The sequence below is a fragment of the Phyllopteryx taeniolatus genome, chromosome 10 (assembly GCF_024500385.1).
Source record: "Phyllopteryx taeniolatus isolate TA_2022b chromosome 10, UOR_Ptae_1.2, whole genome shotgun sequence".
Taxonomy (NCBI): Eukaryota; Metazoa; Chordata; class Actinopteri; order Syngnathiformes; family Syngnathidae; genus Phyllopteryx; species Phyllopteryx taeniolatus.
In genome coordinates, this window is record NC_084511.1 from 13,983,483 (window position 1) to 13,998,276 (window position 14,794).

The following is a 14,794-nucleotide window of genomic DNA, read 5'->3' on the forward strand; positions in this document are numbered from 1 at the left end:
AAAGGTTTATGCTCCAAATTAAATTCCTAATACCGTAGCTGAAAGTCAAGTAAACTATTCTTCACTTATTATGTACTTTTAGACATTCACTTCCAGACATGTTGCTTAATGATGAATGGACAATAAATGTGTCTGTTGTTAACAATGCCACATTGCAAATTATTCAACTGTGACGAGTCAAAGCTGAGCTGCATGCATAGTTATATGAACTCAAAATTCAATCAAAATTCAATCTGGCCAGCATGTTGCTGGGTGCAATCAGTCGAAAGGTCAGCTTTCACATTCCTCTCCATAATCAAAACACTTGTCTAAAGGAATACTTCATTTTGGAGGCAGGTATGCTGTATGTGAGTTGAACTACAAATTGGATTTTAAGCCATTTTAAGGTCATGCCCCTGGTGTGGATTTCAATCTTTACACAGCCTACCTGGCTCCTAAAGGAGTCATGGCCTTGAACAAGTTACTTTTAAAGTGAGGTAAACATTATATTTTACTAGTTCCTTTCATTTGAAAGGACATTTTTTTTGCAATACCTTTTACTAGTTCGGCTTTGTACTTTTTAGACATGACATTTCGACAGAAGTCGTCCCACCAATTTTCTGCCTCCAGACGTTATGTGAGCTGTAATCGAGGCGGGGCAGCACCTGTTTAGAAGGGAGTGCTGAAAGGCTTGGGCAAGAGTAGGAAGTTTTACATTTTACGCAGAAGATAAACAATGCTGAAGTTGTTCTTTTATGCCATCCATGGAGATTGTTGAGTGACCCACAATTACTGGACACCCAAACAAAAATTGAATTGCACCAAAAATGCAGATTGGTGTCATTTTTAGGTCAGGCCCTGGGTTTCAACCTTTTCCTGACATTCTAGGGTGAAAACGGGATGTTCCAGTCTTGGCTTGGGAAAGTAAAATCACGACAACCCCGAAGGACCTGAAGAAATGGCTGGAAATTTGGATCAAGCTCAAACCATTTTAAGGTAATTTTAGTGCAGGCCATGGTACAATAGCTTCTTAGTTTGAGCACTATTTTTCCATTGTTATGTTCTGATGAGGCGACACGGTAGCCGACTGGTTAGAGCGTCTGCCTCACAGTTCTGAGGACCTGGGTTCAATCCCCGTGCCTGCGTGGGTTTTCTCCGGGCACTCCGATTTCCTCCCACATCCCAAAAACATGCTTGGTAGGTTAATTGACGACTCTAAATTGCCCCTAGGTGTGACTGTGACAGCGAATAGTTGTTTGTTTGTATGTGCCCTGCGATTGGCTGGCAACCAGTTCAGGGTGTACCCCACCTCCTGCCCGATGATAGCCGGGATAGACTCCAGCACGCCCGCGACCCTAGTGAGGAGAAGCGGCTCAGAAAATGGATGGATGGATGTTCTGATGATCTGTGCTTACGGGCTAACAGTGAAAAACAATAATAATGCTGCATAGGGTGGCAGGCTGAACAATACTAAACATGCCCGACTCATTTACTCATTTGACTCATCAAGACAGTACTGTTTCACTCCAGACCTGAAGGCGGCATTAATGCACATTACAAAGTGGGTGCCACTGGGGGGGTGGCGGGGCATGGGGTTGGGTGGGGTGGTGTTGGCTGGGAGGGTGGCATTGGGTCCCTGCGGCCCCCACCGGGTGGCCAGTAATCGAGGCCCCTCGGTGGGGCCGGCGGACCGCCCTGGGTCCCTTGTTGTGGGATGTGTCCCGTCCACCGGGCTGGTCTGGGGTGGACCCCTGGGGCCGATCCCGCCCCTCGTTTGATTGGGTGGGGTCCTCAGCCTCCGCGGTGCGGGCACAGCAATTACAGGACACCTCTGTCAGTCTTTGTGCATGTGAAATTCACTTTGCATGTGTCTGCAGGCACACACCCATGGGACTCTTTTCACTGGGTGTGGGGCCACTCACTTATTGCGACAAATAACTCACGAATATGTGAATTGCTTGTGTATCCCCTCACTCATACTCTCGTCCTATAAACTTTTATCATTTACATAGTCAATCCCACCACACTTCAGTTGTACAGCCGGGTTCACGACCCTTGTCCTGCATGCTTCTTCTCCTGTCCTTGTCCTGTCCAGGGTGTAGCACTACAGCCCCATGCATCACTCATATCTAATGTTTTATTGTTGTAGACAATGTAATGACTTGCTTTTCTCATCCTGTTTACAGTTAATGCTTTGTCTTTTGTCTTCGTTTCTCTCTTCCCTCTAGAAACTTTGTTCTGTTCGACTATGATTCTCAATAAACGTCAATTATAATGCTAAGAAACCACTGCGGAAGCTTAAAAACTCACTGTGACACAATAAAACTGTTCCGGCATAAAAGGGATACACATCTTCCCTTCTGCTTAACCTAACAGCCGAACAGGACAAGAAAATATAAGTGGGTGCCACCGTGACGCACACCAATCGTTATTTATTTATTTATTTATTAAACCACAGCTCTATCTGCTATATCTGGTTACCCAGCTGTCCCCATTGCAAGCACGCTAAATATTTTCACAGAATTTCAAGGGGTTCTCTCTATTTAAGTAAACTTTGTGGGGAAATGATAGAATAAAATAGCAAAACATGTCATAGCATAGAATAGAATAATAATAATAATAATAATAAAAGTGGAGAGCAGCAGCAAAAAGTAGCAGCTTGTGAAAGAATCAAAAATCCCCCAAATATTGATGTACTTACATTTACATCAGGCAATGAGATTAAGCAGAATAAGAGCAGCAGTCGTTGAATCACCTGTCCATAAATAATAAATATAACATATGCAAATGTGAATGTCAACTGTACATGAATAAATAGTATATACAGTGAATGTGAACAGCAGCAAGATTAGTCAGCATTGTATGTAGCAGGAACAACTACGCATGTACGAATAAACAGTCAATGTGTAAGCAGTTCAGAATGAAATAAACGCTATCAGTAGTATCAGCAGTGGAGTGACAATCGGGAGTTGAGAGACTATACTGTACATTGTATGTGATGACTATACATGGATCAATAACAATATACCTACACAGTATATGCAATGGGGAAGAAAGCATCAAATTAACCATCAGCAATGAAGTGACAACGACACACGCGTAAATAATATAAAAACATGCTATTGAGAGCAGTATTGGTACTTATAAAGTCTTACAGCAGCAGGTATGAATGACCTACAGTACCTTTGCTTCACATATTCGGGGTGAAGAAGGTAGCCAATCAATGTGCTGCTGAGTGCTTTGATGGTTTCCTGCATTGGGTAGGACTCAATGTACAGATATACCTTTTGTACCATTCTCTTCTCCACCTCCTGTAGTGATTGCAGGACAGATCTGGCCTTCCTTATGAGCCTGTCCAGTTTTCCCTTGTCAGCAGCTGAGATGCTGCAGCAGACCACTGCCTGAATAATGTCGGTTGCCAATATTGAGTCATAGTATGTCCTCAGGGAGGCCCCCTATACCTCTACGACAAAGGACCAGAACCTATTTAGCAGATAGTGTGCTCTGGCCATTTTGTGTCGGGCTTTTGTAGACCAGTCCACTTTATTCTTCAGGTGACCACGAAGGATACACACTCTATTTTCTTTCCCTGGGTGTTTTCACTAGCGTTGAATGTGTGGCTGCCCTGGCAGAAATTAACACCCAGGTCCATCCACTTCTCCACATTGATGGGGAAGTAGTTCTGATAGCACAAGTCTACAAAGTCTAAAGTCAGTTCCCTCTACTCCCATGTCATCACCATCCTTGTTGAGGCAAACGATGGCAGAGTCATTGGAGAACTTCTGCAGGTGGTTGTGAGTGGAGCTGGTCTAGAAGTCTGCAGTGCACATGGTGAAGATGAGTAGTGCCAGAACTGTTCCCTGCGGGGCTCTCATGCTGGTGCTAGTCCACACCTGTGTGCTCCAACGTGTCACTCACAAGTCCAGGCTCGATGCCGTTGAAAGCACTGATGTAGTTTTCATGTTGCTTTTTCACAATCCAGTTAGCTACCTAACTATCTAACTAACTATTGCGATAGTTGATAATACGTCAACCTCACAATCAGGAGGTTCTGCAATAGTTGTGTCTGTTTGGGGGAAAATATTCACTTCACCTCAGTACATACTGTATGCCTTTAGTTGCTCAATACATTGCTCAATAGTTGTATATGAATATGCATTTAAACAGACAAGAATTCTTGTAGCTCTTGCTGCTGTCTGTTTTCCTGGTGTAAATAGCAGCATCGGAAGACCCGGTATGTCTCTGTCACATCATCTATCATACAGCCCGCCATGATCGAAATTTAGTGACAAGATGAATGTGCCCGATGTAGCGAGTGTGCTTGCCTGTGAAACAAACTAGTGAGAACTGCTTAATTTGTTACGCCTCTCAGGATGGGCACTAATTACTGTCAAGTTATACCCTAAAATCAACTTGTAAGTGCCAAGCATAAGCAAGAGGGTTATATTTTGTAAACCTTGGCACTGGTTTCTTGTAATTTATAGCAGTTACTCTAACCAAAAACATTTTTGGCTTTTGACCACTGTTTGTTGGTTTAGCCGGTTGGTCAGCAGAATTATGAAAAAACTACAGAACCCGTTACCTGGAAAGATCTTGGAGGCATGGAACAAATGCTGGGAAAAAAAATAAACAATTTAATAAAAAAAATAATCATCCAAATAAAAATGGAGATTGATACAACAAATATGTTTGGTTGTTTTGTTACAATGGAATTGCTGCAGAATGCAAATGGTACAGTCAGGTACTTCGCTCATAACATAATTGTGTTTGTCAGATGTACGAGCTTTTCACTTTTGTCACACAAATTTGTCTTTTTTGTCTTTTCGGTCAGAAACATCTCCCTACCCTAGGATCAGAAGTGGCCCCATTCGTAAGGTCTGACATTATTCCTTGAACCAAGAATCTCATGTACAGACAGACTTATAGCGCTGAGAGGAATCTTTCATTTTTGCTGTTCCTGTCCCTATAGAAAAAATTACCCTGCCCCACAATGCAAATGAGTCCCACCATCTATCCTTTCATAAAGTCTTGTGCTATCCTTCATGAACCACAAAGTGCCCTGGTGACATTCAAACAGACAATCAACGCCACTCCATGTTTATATTTCACTTTTTATAACAGCGCAACCTTGACATAGGTCTGCACTTTGCTGAGTGCAATTCTAGTTGTGTATACTTTGATAGCTAACGTTTTTCATGGGACATCCTGTATATTTTCAGCCCGATGGTTTGTTTCTATACCTCAAGAGGAAAAAACATTGTTCTTTTTTGCCCAAATGTAATAAATTAGAGAAATAAATGTTTTACGACGAGACTGGAAGGCTGCAGCCAGAACCGGCCCTGAGGGCAATTGTAAGAATCACAGTGTAATCAAAAAATGAGCGCAGTACATGTGGCGCTCAGCGCACGTATCCTGAAGTCATGCCCTGCCCTTTCCTGAAGCCTGCCTATTGCCATTACAAGACTCTTGGCTCTTCTCCTCACAAGTTCTGCCTGGTCCTCACGTGGTCATTCTCTTCCCTCTTGGTACCCAGCTGACCTTCTACTTAAGTCAAAAGTGCAGCGTCACCCACCTTCTTTCATTAAAAGTTAGAGTTAATGCAAAATGGTCACCAGGAGGCACCAGGATACACATCCCAGTGGGGCTCATTGCATGTGTCCTTACAGTATACACACTTAGTGGCTATGTTTACATTGATAGCAATAACACAGTACATTGCCTTCATTCCAACTAAGACTGTAATTACAATATACTCTTTAAATTGTTTGATTGAGTATTTCATCTAATCTCAATGATATTTGGCATGCATATTGATATATGGAGTCACACCTACTTTACATACATACATTTTCTACATCATGTTCGGAGTCACAGGGAAGATGGAACATATCGAATCGCATTTATGGTACGTTAAGGACTACATCTTGACTGAATACTAGTCAATCACAGCCCTAACACGTATGGAGATGAGCCCCTCTGTCTAAAAGAGGCCACAGACAATTACTCACACACCTATAGATTTAGAGTAGAGGCTGACACGGAAGTGGATGTTAATTCCCGCCCCCTCCCTCATCCACAAAATCCTGCTCCCTCCCAATAACGAGTGTTTAAAAAAAATCCCACCCAATCGAGAATTAAAAAAAAAAAATCCTACCCAATCTCGAGTTACTGTAAAACATCCCACTCCCACAGAGATTGATCTCAATCCTGAGACAACATTATACAGAAACCCACTCCTCTACTCTGTCCACCCTTTTTTTTTTTTTCTTACTCCCGGTCAATTCTGCTCCATTTTTCTTCCTCTGTATAAAATATGCAGTACGTCCAGAGCTCCGTGCTAGCCGTTACGAACGATCCAAGTGTCAACTCCATTCAAATAAATGGAGTTTCTACCAGGTGCCATTTGTTGGGGAAGTACCCAATCTGCCTTAGTCACCGTAATAAATACATGGAATTACCGGAATGATCACGAAACAAAGCAAAAGTTTATTAACAAAAACTGTATTTGTCCCTTAGTTTAGCAAAGTATAGCTTGATGCTGAGGGGAAATCAATGAATCAAATATCGATTTGATTAAAAATAAAACAGAATAGTTTGTGGCCCCCACAAACATGTTTTCATCATCATCATCATCCTTTCCAAGATCAGACGATATTGGTCATCCTTGTAGTAGTATGCCGCCAAGCTACACTTCACTTGCACAGCTCAATGTGGAGGACCGACCGGCCCTTTCTTTGGGCTCTATTTTCGTGACTGATGTAAATCTGTGTTGTGCTTCTTCTCGCGCTGCGTAACTATCATTGGCTCCATTAATAACGCATTTCAGTGGAAGAAAAAAAGCTGTTGCGCATGTAGGCGGAGGTTCCGCCTCCATGTCCTCAACCATCGAAAAACAAATATAATAGCCTCCGCAGTACAATTATGATTGATGTGGTTAAAAAAAAAAAGTCATTTTATTTTCATCAAAAAGTAAACTACATATGTAATGTATCGAATTGCAGCATCTCTTTAATTAAAACAGCGAATGGTTAATGTCAGCGTGATCACATCAAAATAGCTGTCCATGCATGTTGTCGCTAGGCGGACGTTCTACGGAGGTTCCACCTGCACCAAATTTTTTATAATGAACACGGAAGTAGGCGCGATGTCGACGTGCAGAGCTTTTGCTAAACAAGTAAACAAAAGGATAGACACTCAGAATCGCTCATAAGAAAAGGGAAACTGCTAAAGATAAAGGAAGCCCTTGTCATAGATGAGCGGAACGATCTGTGCTCTGCTTTTTCTCGCATTGTGTAACCATCAATGGCTCTGTGCGTCACACAACGCAAGTAAGGTAGGCTAATATATCTCTGTTGTTGACGTTTTTTGTTCTTCATTAGACTGACACATGACAAAGCGTTTGCTGGTGATAGCATGAGCGAGACAATCAAGAAATTATAAAAATGCTCAAAAGAAACCTGCAGAAAATTGGCAAACAGAGCAATAAATGACAATGTGACGCCCCACTTTCAGAATTTTCCCATATTATGGAAGAAGACTCTTCTTCAATGGAGGAGTTGTCATCGTCCTCCCCGTTCTTCTCCTTACGTAAAGTTTCCGAGCAATAAACAGTTATCATTTATTTAGTGTGTTAGTTGTTTATAATAATGTGTGTTTACTTATTTCAATATTGTACTATATTTATTTTTAACCACACACTAATAAAAATGTTAAGTTTAACGTGGTTTTTAGGACTGAGAGATTGATTGCATTTCCATTCATATTAATGTGAAACACCTCAGTTTATGAATATATATATATATATACATATATATATATATATATATACATATATATATATACATATGTATATATACATATATATATATATATATATATATGTATATATACATATATATATATATATATATATATATATATATATATGTATATATAAATATATATATATATATACGTATATATATATATATATATACGTATATATATATATATATATATATATATATATATATATATATATATATATATATATATATATATATATATATACATATATATACATATATATATATATATATATATATATACATATATATACATATATATATATATATATATATATATATATATATATATATATATATATACATATATATATATACATCCTTTTGCCAAGGAGAGAGAGATGGAAGGTGGTGCGCTGTCTCACATCTAGACCTTGATCGACTAAAGCATCACAAACTTCAGGAGATGGATTTCTGAAATATCCTGAAAGCCTGTAATTAAAGCCTACAGGTAGACTAGTCTTGACAAATGCAACACCCATTATCGTCTTTTTGTTATTTCTTGCTACTTTCCATTTGAACCACTTTCGTTAACACCCCTTTTTCATTGAGTGATAGGCCTACCTACATTTACAATATACCAATGGAAAAAGCAGGTACAGATTTCTACAAGGTAGCCTACTATTTCTAGATAGTCAGCAAGGATTCCAACATTGGAGGATACACATTTGGAAATGAAAAAAAAAAAAAAAACCGTCAAAAGTCACTCCAAAGTCTCATCTTTGCTGCAGTGGTCCAGACCCCTGTTCTCCTCCATTACTGTTGTTTGTTAGGTTCAGAATCAGGATCATTCATTGAGCATCAGTCATGCGGTAATGCTGATACAATGACAATTGTTCAAATGATCAAGCACTTTTAAGTGTTCAGTAGTGTGGAATATTGTACTGATCAACATGTATTCAAATAACACAGAGTGCCGAAGCCACAACAATAAATATGGTGAAACTGTCACAACAGATATATGAAAAATTGGCGAGAATTTGCAAAGTGGAGTTATGGAAGTATAAGTCAAGTGTTTAAGAAGTTAATGGCAAGATGGAAGAAGCTGCCCGTTCATTGCAACATCGGCGTCACAATTTCTCATGGTCCTAATTTGAAGTGAAACCCCCCCCCCCCCCCCAAAAAAAATGAAAAATGGAAACTGGAGGAAACTGGGGTACTCGGAGGAACGTCATGCTAGCATCGTGAGAACATGCAAACACCACACAAAAAGATTTGAACCCAGAACCTCTGACTGTAAGGCAAAAGAAATACACACTTGATTCATGGTGCCGCATGTGACATTGTCGTGGCAACAACCATAGTTACATAGTGGTGTGTAGTAGGAAATTATTAGCTGACTTATCGATTGTGTTTTGTGAAGGGTTTATCAGATCAGCAACAGAATTACCAAGTTTACCCAAAAGATCAGTATACAGCAACATTTACAGATTGAAAATAACCTGACCCTGTTAATCCTCCTGAAGGGTGGATTTATTTCAGGGCTGTTGCATTATATTGCATTAGTTGTATCATGGTGTATTTGGAATATTGGAAGATAACAGTTCTCACAGTAAGGTGAGAAAATAGTTGTTCAGCTTTGAAACTTTGCAATTATACAATTCTTTTTTTGAGAAAAATATAACCAGGTGCACGAAGAGAATAATTCATAGCTCATGACGCATAGATCAGGCAGTAAGGGCGGTAGAAGTGCACACCTACTGTACTTCTTTCAAAAATGTCTAGTATGTCTACACACACCTTTTCACATGATTGAATAACTTCCCTCTCCTGCTGTTTATTGATTCAGTTTCACGGCGTCTCCTGCCTAGAAAGTGACTTTGCCCCTGTCACATCTGCATCTGTCCCATTTCATGATGGTGTCTGCCATAGCACCTTTCCCGTTTGCACACACACACACAAGGGTTAGTGAGCTACTCTGACTTTTCCACTATCACACATACACAATGAGGATGAGCAGAACCCTCTTTCTATTGACACTTTACTTCTTGCAGTATGCATGGCCAAACGTAACACTGTCAAAATCAGTCACTGTGGTGAGATTGGAGTAATGATGTTGAGATCTGACCAAGAAAGCTGTATGATTTATGGGAGTTCAGAAGTTTCAGAAGTTTTTTTTTTTTTTTTTTTTTAATCCAAGTTTTATGATAAGTCATATTATATCTGCTAATGATCTCATCAGATGCAGTTTTATTCAACTGCTTTTGGGATTTACAACACAAAAGCCTAGATAACTGTGGAACGCTGTGAGTTTTACAATGACCTGCCTCCCTCTCACAGGAACTCATCAACCACTCTCTTGTGCTTGCGCAGGAAGTTGAAGAAGTTCATTGCACAGTCATACGGTCTGTTATATGCTTTCTTTATCTCAAACTGTGCCACACAAAAATATTAGAATTTCCTCCGAAGAAAATCTTCCTTCAGACATGAAGATTAAAACTGGTATATTCAATGGAAACTCAGGATTATTAAATGGTTTACTCACTTTACTGGTTCTCCCAAAAATTATACCCTGGCTGAATTTAGTCAGTTTCTTTCTAGCTCGTGTTTTACCATTTTAAAAATGGAACTGGAAACTGACAAGTCCGGTCATACACACTCGCATCTACACGCAATTATTGATTTTTTACTGTCGGAGTACCAGAGCCAAGATTTTGACCCAATATCTTTTGGTGGCGAGGCAAACATGCTAAGTATTCTGCTTTTAATCAATAAAAATTACAGCTTTCATTAAGACCCAAATAAATGATGTAAACCAAATAAAGATGCAAGGTAATGCTTACAAAGCAAAGATGAATGACCACTGGGTGGGTCTCCATTTATTTTCGCAATCATATTTAACATCTAAAGGCAAAATGCCTTGCACATTTAGCATAATAGGCCATAAAGATATGATGTCTTTGCTGTTCCCAGCAAGCTCTACTTTATACAGTAGGCGACACATACTGTATACACAGTTGGCTCCCTAACACATCATTTATTGCACTTACAGGATGCTACCAAAAGTAGCAATAATTCAACCGTACATGATGAAAAATGACATCACTTTAAGAATATAACACAATAAAAAGGGATGATAACACTCAAACATGATAATTGTAACTACTGCAAAACATACTAGGAAACACATCCTCCTCCGATTCCCTATACCAGCAGCCAAGTCATTTATCATTTATCAAACAATCTTGTGTGTTTGACGTACCCCCACCCCCCTCCAAAAAAAAAAGAAAAGGAAACATCCCTCATGGTGTCATAGTCACCGACATGGCCGCTTTTCTTTTCGGTTTGCTTTCTTGTGTATATTTCTTCCGCTTGCCGTGATCCCCTTCTCCCACTGCCACAAGATTGCTGTTTGCTCAGCTCACGTGCGCCACCTGCATACCTGCCAGCGATCCATGCATCCCCTCCCCAAGCTATCATTACTTTTTCACATACCCGTCGGTGGTTTATAAAAAGAAACACTTGCAGGGGTATTCAGAGTTCAGCTGCAGTTTTAATCTAATCTTTTTCTCCCTGAAACTGAAAATTAATGCATGACCTAAAAAAAAAAAAAATAAAAAAAAAAATAAAAAAAAGATTTATTGATCTGACTTCTCTGTTTCAAGTACTTTGTGCTCCCATTTGCATGATAAGATGCTAAAGAGTTGACACGATATTGTTATACTTTGTGTTTTAGTTTAGATTATCTTTAGTTTTGTTTCATGTTGTCCTGCGGCCCATGTTGTTCATGTCCTATGTGCTCGTTTGGTTATTGTCGCCACCTGTTCTCGTCAGCCCTCTAACTTGTCAACCAATCAGCTCCCTCCAGCCATTCGTGTCCTGTCCAGGTGTTCCTCGTTGTCTCGTCAGTTTGCTTGTATTTAGCTCTTAGTTTCTTTCAGTCCTTGTTAGTTCGTTGTCGATGTCGATTGTAGTCTGTTGTCCCATGTCATGTTTCCTGGTCTTGTAGTGGTGAGTTCTTTGTCCCCTAGTGTTCCTTTGTTACATTGTATTTAGATTTTGGGTGGGCTTTGTAAATACATAATTTCCCTCCATGATCCTTGTTTGCCTTTTGTTTTGGAAATTAAAATGTATTTTTTTGAGACTCCTGCCATGCCTCCCTGCTTCCCTGCACTTGGGTCCTCCATGTTTTGCCTTGTCTCCAACACCACCAAAAAACCCGAGCCCAAGTATCATCCCGACAACAAAAATGATATAAAACAATGACAGCGTGACAACAATGACACTACTTTGAAATTGGCTTTTATCTAAATGTGGACTGTGAAGGCAGTGATTCACCCTTTGAGGCAGGGATGCAACGCAACAAATAGGACAGGATGGGACACCGGTGGTGAGCCAGACAGTAGCTACACTAACCGACTCAACTTTCAAGTGGCAATCTTTAGGTAATGAGACTTGAACTAATTTTCCCGGTCTTCTAGGTGGTGCCCAGAGTTCAGTTTAAACAAGCCTACTGTTTTGTTTAAATAATTTTATCTAAAGTTACACTTCATAGATCAAAAGTATAGTGCTGGCAATTTGTCCTTAAACAATGACTTAACAACTACATCGTTTAGTCATCAGAGGTGTCGGTACTTGCTATATAGGCACAATGAGGATAGGGGGATCCGCCCACCCGAGGAGTCCCATGCTGCCCATCTTGGGAGGATCCCGTCGAGAAGACAGCGTCCACCATGGATCCTGGGTAGTCCGCCAGCCCTACAGCCAGACAGGCCCCCAAAAGGAGAGCAAAGAGCCCGGCACCTCTGAACATGCTTGTTAATCTAATGAAGTATTAATCATGAGTTGGAATACAACTCGTATTACCCCCTGAATCGTAATTCTTTATGTCACCAAGACATTTTGGACAATTCTGTTCTTCAAAGTTTGTGGGAACAGTTTGAGGAAATCCTTTTTGTGTTCTGTGCATACAAACTAAGGTCCTTAAATGGTTGCATGAGTTTGGTATGGAATTACTGGCACAGAACCCTTAGCTCAATTATATATTCTTCCTTTTTCACTCCAGATAGATGGAGTGATCACATTGCCCAATACTTTGTTTTTTATAGTGTACTGCCATCTTCATGTGAGCATTCTGGCAGGTACCTTAGCTTCATCTGAAGTCACTCTCTGAAAAAAACACTCCTATTGCATTGCATTCACCTTGAGACTGAAGTCAAAGCATATCTACAACTTGTACAAATTCCTTTCCTATTCAATTTAACAATGGAAAAAAAATAGCTGGAGCTCTAAAACGTTTTTCTGACCTTATAATCCAGAGAGGTTTTTTTTTTACATCACATATTATTCATAGAACACATTTTAATAATAATGCTTACTGAGGTGCCCCTTATTCTCAGTGCAAGTAAGAGGTCAAATACAGATAGAAAACTGATTTAATCATGAAGCTTCACCAATTAAAACATTACAGCTCAATATGTACAGTATATTGTAGTTCCTTTTTGTCTTAATCAGCCCCTTATGTCGTATTTCTGTGATAATCCGATAGTGGACTCTCACTTCCTTGCCTACCTGGTCAAGCCAGGAAGTTTTCACAACAGTGTATACTCACTAGCTGTAGAACTTTTGCTTTGACAATCAGAAAGATTCCAGTTGCTTTGCATGGATTAAATCTTTAAAACTCAGATTTTTGGGCTGCACTACAGTGACACCCGATGACACGTATTGTTTCATGATCTCCAAAATCTCCAATTTTTCAACTTTGTTTGGTGGCTAAATGTGCAGTAAAAGCCTGCAGGATGTGCTGTTAATCTGTTAATCAGGCTGTTGTCGGTGTTCAAATTTGCTTTCAACTCTAAAGCTACTTCTTATGTTTAATTGTATGAAATTTGCAATTGATTGCTGTAAATGTCTGGATTGTGTCCTGAATAAACTACTAATGGGTTGCTCCCTTTTTTGCCTAACTACAAAAACTGGCAACCAGTTCAGGGTGTACCCCGCCTCCTGCCCGATGACAGCCGGGATAGGCTCCAGCACGCCCGCGACCCTAGTGAGGAGAAGCGGCTCAGAAAATGGATGGATGCATGGATATTACAATTGATAAGCAAATATTTGGCACAGTAAATCGGCTAACAAGCGAGCCCCAAGAAAATAAAAATCAAGTGTTGAGTGCATCATTGTTTTATATATCTATATCTTCTCTGTCTGTTCAACTGCGTGAGAAAAGATGAGCAATGCCTATAAGCAGCACTGCCCGCTCTCTAATAAGCAACCTCTAACAGCCAGTAATTCTCCCTCAAATGGAAAGGAAAGTGTCTGACACTGGGCGCCATTATCAGAGAAACCATTTTCTTTCAGTGGCAAAATGAAAGCCGCACAAGAGTGGCAGCTTGCCAGAAGAGGATAAGGTGCATTCTTCACTTCTGTCCAATTTAAAGGCCTTGAAGCACTTCGTTAGCGTTTTAACATAGAAGACCTTGGGTTTGTTTTTTTTCCCTCTCAAGACTTATTGGAATTTTATCTGCTGTTGAGTCATTTTGTGGTTCAACAAGTTTGAGTAGGCATCTTTACTTTTCCCACAATAAGTAATCTGAGAATATGAACACAGTGGTAGCTGTCTGTGTGTATGGAAAAAAGTAATTCTTCTTTGTGTTGCCACATAACGAGACTTCGAGACCCCCATTACCTTTGGGGTAGAAGGAAATGGAAGATATAATTGTGTGAGAGAGGCTGTTATAAAGATGCCTGGCGGTCAGGCTTAAAATGATGCTGTCTGCAGGGTTAGTATGAGCTGCCATGCTTCTATTGATCTATTCTATTGAAATTGGAGATAAGTGGGACATGACTGAACTTTACGTGATTAGACACTTAAATTGTGACTGATGGACGAAATCCCATCTGGGCCCCGATCTTCTCTTGTAAAGTCCTTTTTTACTCTGGAGCGATTGTCAAGAAATCCAAAAAGTGACATCGTAAGTGAGAACCACTGTAGGCTTTAATAGCGATGCCCTACATCTCCATGCCGATAGGTC

The 14,794-nt window shown here is 40.0% G+C and overlaps 1 long non-coding RNA gene across 1 annotated transcript in view; it reads left to right on the plus strand.

Annotated features, from left to right (window-relative positions):
• The window catches only part of LOC133485002 (uncharacterized), a 68,789-nt gene extending 67,838 nt beyond the window's left edge, over positions 1–951 (plus strand). Inside the window, exon 3 of the long non-coding RNA XR_009790575.1 lies at positions 868–951. This is a non-coding gene — a long non-coding RNA (uncharacterized LOC133485002). The remainder of the gene's footprint in view (positions 1–867) is intronic.
• Positions 952–14,794: the final 13,843 nt, after the last annotated feature.